The sequence below is a fragment of the Octopus bimaculoides genome, chromosome 4 (genome assembly GCF_046866305.1).
Source record: "Octopus bimaculoides isolate indiv1 chromosome 4, ASM4686630v1, whole genome shotgun sequence".
Lineage (NCBI taxonomy): Eukaryota > Metazoa > Mollusca > Cephalopoda > Octopoda > Octopodidae > Octopus > Octopus bimaculoides.
In genome coordinates, this window is record NC_142931.1 from 142,947,613 (window position 1) to 142,960,112 (window position 12,500).

Genomic DNA, 12,500 nt, shown 5'->3' on the forward strand with positions numbered 1-12,500 from the left:
AAAAGAAAAAAAGGAAATGGAAATTGTGAAGTTAATAATTGTTTATTATTAACAACGAATCAATCATCATCCCTTACAGCTGTTTCAATTAATACTCAGTGAATTAATTAAATATTAAATTCATATGACCTGAGCATAATCTTCGGAGGGGGGAAAATATACCAACAGAAGTTTTATATGTGTGTTTATGGATACTCAATAAACACATATACAAAGCATCTATTGGTATATATATTTTTCCCTCCGAAGATATTCTCCCCAACTGCTTTACAGCGTGTAGTGGGTACGTTTTACGTGGCACCAGCCTTAAGTTAGGTTCCCAAGTAACTTGCAAGACAAGGCCCTTCAGTTGAGGGGTGAATGATACTGGGGCGGCTTTGTGGTAAATAATGAATAGAGGGAGAGAAATAGGTGTCTGGTAGTAGAGAAGATATATGGCTATTTCAGTTAGAAAAACAGAGAGGTAGACAAGAAAAGAGAGAGAGAGAGATGGTGAAGGTGTGACAGGCGTACGTTCGAGTTACAGAGAAATGTATAGAAGTTGTTGTTGTTGTTGGCACTCCGTCGCTTACGACGTCGAGGGTTCCAGTTGATCCGGTCAACGGAACATCCTGCTCGTGAAATTAACGTGCAAGTGACTGAGCACTCCACAGACACGTGTACCCTTAACGTAGTTCTCAGGGATATTCAGCGTGACACAGTGTGACAAGGCTGGCCCTTTGAAATACAGGTACAACAGAAACAGGAAGAAAGAAGTGAGAGAAATTTGTGGTGAAAGAGTACAGCAGGGTTCGCCACTATCCCCTGCTGGAGCCTCGTGGAGCTTTAGGTGTTTTCACCCAATAAACACTCACAACGCCCGGTCTGGGAATCGAAACCGCGATCCTATGACCGCGAGTTCGCTGCCCTAACCACTGGGCCATTGCGCCTCCACTGTATAGAAGTAAAGAAGAGAGGATTGAATAGGCTGAGTAGGTGAGTAAATTCGAGAGACTGCGAAAGAAGAGTACAAATTTGAGGGGAGAGGAACGCAGTGAGTTGGCACAGATAGACGTACGGTGTCTTATGACTACATTGGGAAATTATGGATATTCTCTAGTCACTTTCGATCCCGGGTGTGTATTAAACCAGCGGATGGGTCGTTAGAAATTCATAACCGACATCACTATCGCTCAGGAATTATAATTTGAAACTGATAACTAAATACGTGGCTAGAAATATTTTCAATTTGTCCCACAATTTTTATGACTAAATAACCTTCATCCGCAGGCAAGAAGACATCCAAACTGCAAAAACAATCATAACTTATCGCATATATTTCTATTATGTTACAACCAGGTGACATGTATCTCAGATAACCTCGCAGGCACAGCACTGTGTTACATATTTTTTTTAATAGGAGTGAAGGAAGGATAGGGGTTTGAAGTAGGCGCCATACATGCATGCGTATGTGTGCACGAGAGAGAGAGAGAGAGAGTGTGTGTTTGAGAGCGAGCGAGAGAGTGTGTGAGTGTGTGTGTGTGTGTGTGTGTGTGTGTGTGTGTGTGTGTCTGTGTGTGTGTGTGTTTATGAGTGTGTGTTTGTTTATTTGCATGTAGGTTATGGTGATGGGTTGAGTAAGAGTCTGGATATCATGACTTACTTAACTTGCGTACGGAAGACTTGAGCTGCAAAGACTTGAGTTGCGAATAAGACTCAGATGTTTCACCGATATCACCACCACCACCACCACCACCACAACAACAACAACAACAACAACAACTACTACTACTACTACTACTACTACTGCTGCTACCATATTTATCATTCACACTAGTAATGCCGCCACTGCCACCACCAGCATCAGCATCGTTACAATCGCCAACATCAACATCACCTCCACCGCCGACACCACCCCTATCACCATCGCCAACAGCAACATCAAACCGCAAATGAGAAGAAGGTTCACATGCTAATATCCATTAAAAATTCACCAGCACAAAGCATACATCGGTCGTCTGTATATACAGTGACGTAGGGTGGTAAGGGGATGGTATGACTTGACTGGTTATTCAAAAGTACCACAGTAAGATAATTTAGACTCCTTAAAACCGCAGAAGATGAAAGACTGTTGTAATTGGTTCAACACCACAAAACTAACAAAGCACAAACACCATTCAGTTTTCAAGAAATGTAGAAAATTCGCTACAGAAATCAATGTAATTTTGCTGGAAGTTATCAATTGAAAGAACCAGCTGTCAAACTTTCTAAAACATGAAGCAAAGGATAAAAAGGCAAGGTCGAAACCAATATCGATGAAAACAAAAGCAAACGAATGGGAAATTTGTAGTTCGAAGCAACGATTTTGACGGAGAGCAGAAAACAGCTCATCGGTGGCTGAGGAATTCAGGACTAGAAGAAGATGCAAAATAACTTATATTAGCAACACAAGACAGCGCTTCTTGGTCGGAAATTATGAAACCCTTGTATAAAAGAATCGTGTTGCTTCAAAATACAGGTCCCATGTCAAATTTGAGGGAAAATTTGACTGTCTACTGTCGGACAGTCCGGTATTGACGTTTATTGAGTATAAGAATCGCCATGATGGAGTAGACCAATACTTACATTGGTCGATATACAACCATTACGAAATACGAAGTCGCAAACCATTAGAAGCAGTGTTCATAGTCTGTCATCGAAGGAGATAAGGTAACGGTACTTTGGGATCTTCCAGATAACATAGGTCGGATAATTCGAATGAAAAAACCATATAACATCAAGGAAACAACAGAGATAAGAGCTACAAATTAGTTGAGTATAAAACTATTTTGATAAAAGAATTTTTTAAATAAATTAAATACGTAGAGAGAGGGAGAGTGGGTAGAGAGAGAGAGATTGAAAAGATGTGACGCTCTAAAACGAAAACAAAGTCAGCCATCATAGCGGCCGCCGTGGGTATGATCCCCCCCCCCCAAAAAGACTGTGTGAAGCATCTTATCGGCATCTCTCCAAGAAATGCAAATAATACTGATTAGCATTACACACATACCATGAAGAATATTTTCAATTTCGATATAAACTTTAAAGTAAATTAATGTCACGTACCGCAGTCGAATCTACTTATACTTACAATCCTATATCTATTTTTTTGTTTAAACTTTACAGTATTTTTATAACTTTTATATCAAGTACACAACAAAACATTTTATGTCAAACATAAACCAAAACCATTTTTAAATGCTTCTTTTTTTTCAGTCTTTCTGTCGCATTCTTTTATTCTTTTATTCTTTTATTCTTTTACTTGTTTTAGTCATTTGACTGCGGTCATGCTTCAGCACCGCCTTTAGCCGAAAAACTTATTCTTTGTAAGCCTAGTACTTATTCTATCGGTCTCTTTTGCCGAACTGCTAGGCTACGGGGACGTAAACACACCAGCATTGGTTGTCAAGCGATGGTGGGGGACAAACACAAACGCACACACACACACACACACACACACACACACACACGCACACACACACACACGCACACACACACACACACACACATATATATATATATATATATATATATATATATATATATATATACGACGGGCTTCTTTCAGTTTCCGTCTACCAAATCTATCCACGAAGCTTTGGTCGGCCCGTGGCTATAATAGAAGACACTTGCCCAAGGTTCCACGACTGGGACTGACCCCAGAACCATGTAGATGGTAAGCAAGCTACTTACCACAGGGTCACTCCTGCGCGTATATATACTGAGTTTTATTTTTTATTTCATTTTATTGTTTAGCCGTACTTTTGTGATATATTGTTGAATGTTCATCTGGGCGGGGCAGTTGCAAGCATTTGGTCATTTACTTTCTCTGGGTAAGAGAATGAGAATGTCAGATTCTTATAAGATTTCCCCATAAAGTCTGACTGTTCTATTGAAGCAAGGAGACCAGATATGATTATAGAGAATAAAATAAACGAACAGCGTAAGGACATAAACTTTGCAATCGCCTATGATAATGAAGTCGATATAGAAGAAATTTTTTTAATAAGTGAGAGAGAAAGCAGAAGTATAAAAGAGTGTGGCTTCGAAACAACAGACGAGTGATATGAACACGGATCAGAGGCTGTGATAGAAAATAAGAATTACAATTAGAAGACTTCACCATACAGACTGGGCATACTATTGAGGAAAGAAGACCAGACATGATTAGAGAGCGGAAGTAAACAAGCAGTGCAAGATCATAAGTTTTGCAATTCTCTATGGTAATAGAGTCGATACCGAATAAATTGAAAACAATGAGAAGTGCTAGGATCGACAAAGAGCTGAGGAGACTGGAAGACCAATGCAACAACTATTCTTGGAGTAATTGGTGCTCTTGACATAGCACCTAAAATACTGCCTAAAAGACTGAAAGAGATTGGAATTGAAACTCACATTATTTACATTATTTACATTTGATGGGTATTTGTCCTCATCTTGTCTGTTGTTAACACAACGTTTCGGCTGATATAGCCTCCAGCCTTCATCAGGTGTCTTGGGGAAATTTCGAACCTGGGTTCTCATTCCTAAGATATTTTTCGATGTTGTTATTATTATTATTATGTTTTTTTTCTTCTTCTTTCTTCAAATTTTTTCCCATTTCTCGCCGAGTGTTTTCCGTACACCTAGGGCAGAGAAACGTTGTATGCATTCCCAATTTACACATGTATTTAAGAAAAAAAAAATCATGAGTGGATGTTATTTTCACAGCGATAATGCTCTTCTCAGTACATGAGTCGTTCCAGTTAGCACGATTTTTTGCACCTCCTGTAGAGATGGTAAGCCTGGTATCATTTTCAAATAGATTTCAGTACCTTTTTTTATCATTCCTAGAGATCCTACAATCACTGGTATGGTAGTCGCCTTGAGGTGCCACATTTTTTCAATTTCTATTAGCAAGTCTTTATATTTACTGATCTTGTCAAATTCTTTCGCCGCTATATTATGATCACAGGGAATACTCATGTCAATTAATAAACACGTCTTCTTTGTCTGATCTTTTATGATAATATCCGGTTTATTAGCTTTTATAGTCTTGTCGGTATGTACGGGGAAGTCCCAGAGAATCGATACATTTTCTCCCACAGTCACAGCTTCAGGATGGTGTTTATACCATTTGTCAGCGCTTTTGATTTTATAATGCTGACATATTGTCCAGTGTAAATACTGGCCAACTCTGTCATGTCTTGCTTTATATTCTACAGGTGCTAACACTCTACACCCTGAGATTAGGTGGTCTATAGTTTCAATCGCATCGTTACAAAATCGGCATTTTGGGTCAGCTCCATTTTTTATCACATTGGCTTGGTAGTTCTGGGTTAATAAGCTTTGGTCTTGAGCAGCCAATATGAAACCTTCACTCTCTACTTTTAGCCCTGAACTTCGTAACCACTAATGCGTGCGTTTCTGGTCGACATCAGCTTGTTTGCTACGAGCCACATACTTGCCATGCAGGGGTTTCCGTTCCCATCTGCTAGCTAATTTTTCATGTGCTTTTGTCTTTGCAATTAATTTTATTTTCTTTGCAGCAGCAGTTGGCGCATTTCCTTCAACCTGATCAAGCTGGTGGGTATCTAAGAGTTCGGTAGCGAATTTTTTGCTCTCTTTCAGAATAGAGTGAAGTCTTTTCGGTCTTTCATGTTTTTCAACAAGTTTCAGCATCCAATCGTTGGTTGTTTCAAGATATTTGGCCAGTCCGATTGTGGTGGTTTTGTACGTAAGTTCAAGCTGGATCAAGCCTCGACCTCCCTGAGCTCTGGGGAGGTAAAGACGATCCACGTCTGCCTTTGGATGGTGCATCTTATTACAAGTCAGTAGCTTGCGGATTTTTCTATCAATTCTGACTATTTCACTGGTATTCCAGTTAAGCACATTGAAGCTATAAAGAACAACTTGGACTGCTAAGGAATTTATGGCTAACACCTTATTATAAGCATTCAGCTCAGACTTCAGAACTGCTCGAACTCTTCTATAACATTCCTTCCTAACCTTCTCTTTCATGCTTGCATGCTGGATACCAGAGCCTTCATTTATTCCTAGGTATTTATAGGTTTGCTCCTGCTCAAGTTCTTTTATTACTGTTTCGACATCTAATTCTATTGAACATGACTTTACTAGTTTCCCTTTCTTAAAAGTGGCTTTGGCACACTTTTCAAGGCCAAACTCCATCCCGATATCATCACTGAATCCTTTCACAGTATGTAATAGTCCCTGAAGCTCTTCATCATCTTTGCCATATAGCTTTAAATCATCCATATAAAATAGATAGCTTATTTTCTTGTTGTCAATTTTATAGCCATACCCTGTTCTATTCAGTTCACTTGAGAGCTCAGAAAATATAAAGATTTGCTAATCGAAAAGATGTAGGATCTCAAGACGGTTACAATACCAGTGATTGTAGGAGCACTTGGAATGATCAAAAAAGGGAATTGAAAATTATTTAAGAATGATCCCTGGCTTACGATTCATTCAGGAAGTGCAAAAGATTGTCTTAACTGGTACGTCACACGTATTGAGAAGAACATTGTCGCTGTGAATTTTTCTTTCTTTTTCCCGCTTTATTTTATTCGTTTACTTTTTTATTTTTATTTTTTCTCTTTGTCTCCTTTTTTCTATCACATGACTTTGTAAATGAACAATATGGTGTGTTTATTTTAATGGCCTTCCAATGTATACAGTACGACTCTCTGCCCTAGGTGTCAGGAAGACACTCGGCAAGAAATGGAAACTGAATTGAAAGATGCTAATGAAAATGATAATAATAATAATGATAATAATAATAATAGATAAAAAGAATTGAAAATGCTAGATAATTGACTTTACAGTCCCAAATGATGAAAAAAAATCAATATGGGAGATATAGAAAAAATAGCAAAGTATCAGGACCTAGCTTTGAATTGCAAAGACTATGGAAAGTGTGGGTAAATTGTATCCCAGTAGTTATAGGTGCATTGGGAACTATCCCTAAAGATTTGAACAGATGGATAGAAGAAATAGGCATAGAACTTAGTTTAGCATAGCTCCAGAAAACAGTGTTATTAGGGACAGCTAGGATACTTAAGCGGGTTCTTGGCATCTAAGGTTACTTGTTGTAGTCAGATGTTAAGGTTTTTTTCTTTTCCAACAATCTAATTTGTTGTGTGTATATGCAAATAATGATAATAATAACAACAACAACAACAACAACAACAACAACAACAACAACAACAACAACAATAATAATAACAATAATAATAATAATAATAATAATAATAACAATAATAATAATAATAATAATAATAATAATAATAATAATAACAACAATTAGATCGCTGTGGAATAATGTGGGATTCAAATAGCTAGCAGTGCTGTAAGACAATAAGCTAATGGGAGGAGAAATGAAAGAAAAAATCACTAAAGAGTACAACAGGGGAATTAAGAAGGTACTCGAAGCAAAATTAGATGGGGCGGGGCACATCCTTAAAGCCATAAGTACATTGGCAATACAGTATTGAGATACTCAGCCCCCTTTTTGAAATGGACAATGGTGGTGATACAGAATTTAGAGAGGAGAAGATAGAAAGCTACTCTCAACGCAAAATGCAGTCCGTCTTAAAAAAAAGTAATACCTATCTTCTATCTTCCTAGAAGGAGAGGTGATGTTTACTGGAATAAGGCACGAGATCAGGAGGTGATACAACACTGAGGCAATGCATGAGTTAGTCACCTTTGTCTATCATTTCAGAAACACCTGCTTCTCTGTTGAATTTTTTAGTGAAACTGGCCACCTCTACTCATGCCCTCTTTCTAATCGTTATCCATCTGGTGGTCAGGATCGAACCAAACTCCGAGTCCACGCCCTTGTGGCAGAAATCGCCTTCCTGCATAGATTTGTCTATCAAGCGTCGAACTGAAAGTCCACTAATTTGTCTCCGTTAATAAGTGTTCTCCGCAAGGCGGCGAGCTGGCACAATCGTTAGCACGCCGGGCGAAATGCTTAGCGGTATTTCGTCTGCCGCTACGTTCTGAGTTCAAATTCCACCGAGGTCGACTTTGCCTTTCATCCTTTCGGGGTCGATAAATTAAGTACCAGTTACGCACTGGGGTCGATATAATCGACTTAATCCGTTTGTCTCTCCTTGTTTGTCCCCTCTGTGTGTAGCTCCTTGTGGGCAGTAAAGAAATAAGAAACGTTAGCACGTCGGGCGAAATGCTTAGCGGTATTTCGTCCGTCTTTACGTTCTGAATTCAAATTCCACCGAGGTCGACTTTGCCTTTCATCCTTTCGGGGTCGATAAATTAAGTACTAGTTGCGTACTGGGGTCGATGTAATCGACTGGCCCCCTCCTCCAAAATTTCGGGCCTTGTGCCTAGAGTAGAAAAGAACAAGTGCTCTCCTCATTACCAACAGCTACTCTTTCAGTATGGTACCGATCACTTCAGTTTCCGTTTTGATTAATACAATCATGAAAACGTTGTCCACATAAGCAGATAGGTCTTTCCTGTATCCCAGTTCAAGTAGGAAGTTCCTCAACGCCTCCAGATTTTGCAGCAGTAGTTTGAGCGCCAAAACCTAAAAAAGCGTTGAACGATGGCATCTTTGACGAGACGAACTCGCGATGCGAAGCGGTTCCCATAGGTGACCGTTTAGTTTGACTTATTAATGATAAACAGCCACTACGTGAATATGAATGACCTCAATCTGTATATATAATAAACAGGACAACAGTCGCATACACGCGACATAAATTTCATGATATATATCAATGCCTTTTTACAGGTGAAAAGCATAATTTTAAAATTTGTGACATCTAATTGTATAAATAAACAGAGATAAGAAAATTAATTCTACGACAGACTTACAAATATATGCCTAGTTAAAAACCTAAATAATACAATAGTCAAAGATGAATATAAAAAAGTTAACACTCTAAAATAGGATTATTATGCCAAACGGAAGATAATCGCTCTCTCAGTATTGTATCTGCTCCTATATGTTTGGTTATTCTATACTCTCAAACTTAGATAGTTACAGCTGTAACTATACCCCGCAGTTATCTTAATGAAAGAAAGACATGGTGAAATATTAAAGGTTTCTAAAATAGACACAAGGTCACTTTGGTAGAATTGATATCGACCTCAAATAAAAAAGACAAAGTCAACTTTGCCGGCAATCGTGCATTCCAAAAAAAAATTTACACTGGAAGGGATATCGGTAAATGACACTAAAGATTTTCCGAAATTAAAAAGAAAAACGTCTATAAAACATTTACTTAGCTTTCAGCTTGATGATGGAGTAAAAGAGGCGTGAATATGACACTCAGCGTATTTTAAGGCACATTTTAGACCCGATGGGGTACATCTCCCTTTCAAGGTCTAACTACAATCGATTTTATTGGGGACGGTTGACTTCAGCGTCACTTGAACTCAAATAGCAATGAGTTGGAAATGAAGATCGTGAAAAACTTCATCCAGTGTTTAAAGACTCTGCCAATTCGCCGCAGTATCAGACTTCAAACTACAAGAACACTTCTTAGGATTTCTCGGCCATATTCCTTAGTTTGAAAAATCCTGCGAGACGATAGTGATAGCCTGCGTTGGAAATAGCACTGGGATCGATGTAATCTACTATCTCTTCCCCACAAATTCCAGGCCTTGTGCCAATAGTAGAAAGTATTATTATTATTATTATTCAGTACTTGTTATGTTTCTTTTCATTATATGTTTTTGGTAATTTCTGGTGGGGAGGCTTTGGTCTTGTGCAGCAATTAAAAATCCTTCAGTCTCTGCTTTGAGTTATTATTATTATTATTATTATTATTATTATTATTATTATTATTATTATTGTTGTTGTTGTTGTTGTTGTTGTTGTTGTTGTTGTTGTTGTTATCATTATTATTATTATTTGCATATACAGATGATTGAGTCCTAAGCTTCTCAACCATTGCTGGGATTTTTCTCTGTCTATTTCTTTGGCTATTATTATTATTATTATTATTGTAATTATTATTATTATTATTAGTATTATTATTATTATTATTATTATTATTATTATTGTAATTATTATTATTATTATTATTATTATTATTATTATTATTATTATTATTATTATTGGTTTGATCCAGATTCAGTCTTATTCCTGGTAGAATTTATGTCGATAGCGGATTACTACCTGTAACCTTAGGCATCCACAAGTGTCTTTCAAGAGTCATTCAAGTGCTTAGAACCCTCTTGGTAATCTTCCCTATTCCTAAGAGGCACATTTTCAGTAGAAGCTCCGCGGAGCATTCCTTTCCAATCCAATCTCTTTCAACCATTTGTCTATATCATAACTCACAGTTCCTAATGCACCAGTTATTAAAATTCCCGCAATTTAACATTTTAAGGGATTGTATTTTTTTTAATTTTCTACTTTCTTTCTTTACAATCCTAGACATGATCGATCAATTAGTAAGCAACTTCGCTTTTCCTTATCAATTATTGATATGCTTGGTTTATTATTTTCTAGCCACTAGTTAACTGAATAGGAAAATCCCTAAAAATCTTGCATTTCTCCGACTTGAGCACTCTTTCAACCCGATCAATATACCAAGTGATTCCAGCTCCAAAACCACATTTCTGACATTATCACCATCATCATCACCACAATCATCATCATCATCATCATCATCATCATCATCATCATCATCATCATCATCATTATTATTATTATTATTATTATCATTATTATTATTATTATTATTATTATTATCATTAAGGCGGCGAGCTGGCAGAATCGTTAGCACGCTGGACGAAATGCTTAACGGTGTTTCGCCTGTCGCTACGTTCTGAGTTCAAATTCCGGCGATGGCAACTTTGCCATTAATCCTTTCGGGATCGGTAAATTAAGTACCAGTGAAACATTGGGTCGATGTAATCAATTAGTCCCCTTCCCACAAAATTTGAGGCCTTGTGCTTCCAGTAGAAAGCATTATTATTATTATTAGTAGTAGTAGTAGTAGTAGTAGTAGTAGTAGTAGTAGTAAAGTTGGTGGATTAGTAGACAGATATAGCTCCAAAGGGCCATAGTGGTACTTGGTTTTGTCCCAGAGTTGAAAGCCTCTTCAGCTCTTCTGTATTCTTGATCCCCTGAGAAGGGACAAATTTAATAGCAGATATCTGCTGCAAGTTAACTAGATCGGCTGAATTTACTCTAAATAATTTTTTTAAATGTGTTTGTGAGTGAAGGAAGGAAATCCTTATTGTTTAGAAAAAGAGAGATTGTGGAATGGCCGAGTGTGATGTAACAAATACATGACGTCATAAGGATCTGCTGTTACTGTGGTTACTAATGCGTCTGCTAGTTGTACCTTTCTAGAATGCACGCTTACTATATTCATTTTCTACACAAAAAACGTGGTCATAGGATCGCGGTTTCGATTCCCAGACCGGACGTTGTGAGTGTTTATTGAACGAAAACACCTAAAGCTCCACGAGGCTCTGGCAGGGGATGGTGTACTCTTTCACCACAACTTTCTTTCACTCTTACTTCCTGTTTCTGTTGTGCCTGTATTTCAAAGGACCAGCCTTGTCACAATGTGTCACGCTGAATATCCCCGAGAACTACGTTAAGGGTACACGTGTGTGTGGAGTGCTCAGCTACTTGCACGTTAATTTCACGAGCAGGCTGTTCCGTTGATCGGATCAACTGGAACCCTCGACGTCGTAAGCGACGGAGTGCCAACAACGGCAACAACAACACAAAAAACACAACACTCACTTTTTTCGAAGTGGTGGTTTCAGTCTGTTGGCTGTTGTGGTGAGACGGTGATACTAGTGTGTTAATGTGATTGCTGTATTTTGAATCAGAGGTTTTTGTAGTTGAATTTGTTGACGATTGAAGTTCAGTTCCGGGTCAGTTCTAATCGAATCTATATATGAGATGCCATCCATGATCATCCCATCGATTCAAGCATAAGAGAGAAAAAATAGATAAATGCAGGGGTCTGACCGGCGGCTATAAGTTTATGTCGGTCGCCATCTAGTCTTCGGGGGTTCTCAGACCCCGCTCTACCGATCTCCACCACAAAATCAGGATAACGGCGGCCCGTCTAAGAAATGAGCTCCGCGAGATGGCGTGGCGGCTACAGTAGGTGTCGTTGGCCGTTTTCCGCGGCAACACCATCGCTATCATGACCACATGGTGCGCCGATTGTCCTGGAACGTGCAGTCCATTGCCTCCTCCCCTCCCCCTTCTGCTGCTGCTTAATTCCCTCACTTCTTGTTTCTGTTTCCCCTTTCTTTGTAATAAAATTTTGATTCGAAACAGTTTATTTTATATTTCGATTACGATAACTATATTATCCACACATACCAGAGTATACGTCTTTGAAGGCGGTACAATTTGAGGTAGATGCACCACCCATTTGTAGATGGTTGAGTGACCCTTTGGTGACTCCCTTTCGTTTGCCAGCTCAGAATTCAAGAAGTTCCTGGTCGTCAGCAAGAAATAATGTCATAAAAAT

At 38.4% G+C, this 12,500-nt stretch overlaps 1 protein-coding gene across 2 annotated transcripts in view; it reads left to right on the forward strand.

Moving 5' to 3' along the window:
* Positions 1 to 12,500, forward strand: part of LOC106882861 (uncharacterized) — a 96,225-nt gene that overhangs the window by 73,455 nt on the left and 10,270 nt on the right. The window lies entirely within an intron of this gene.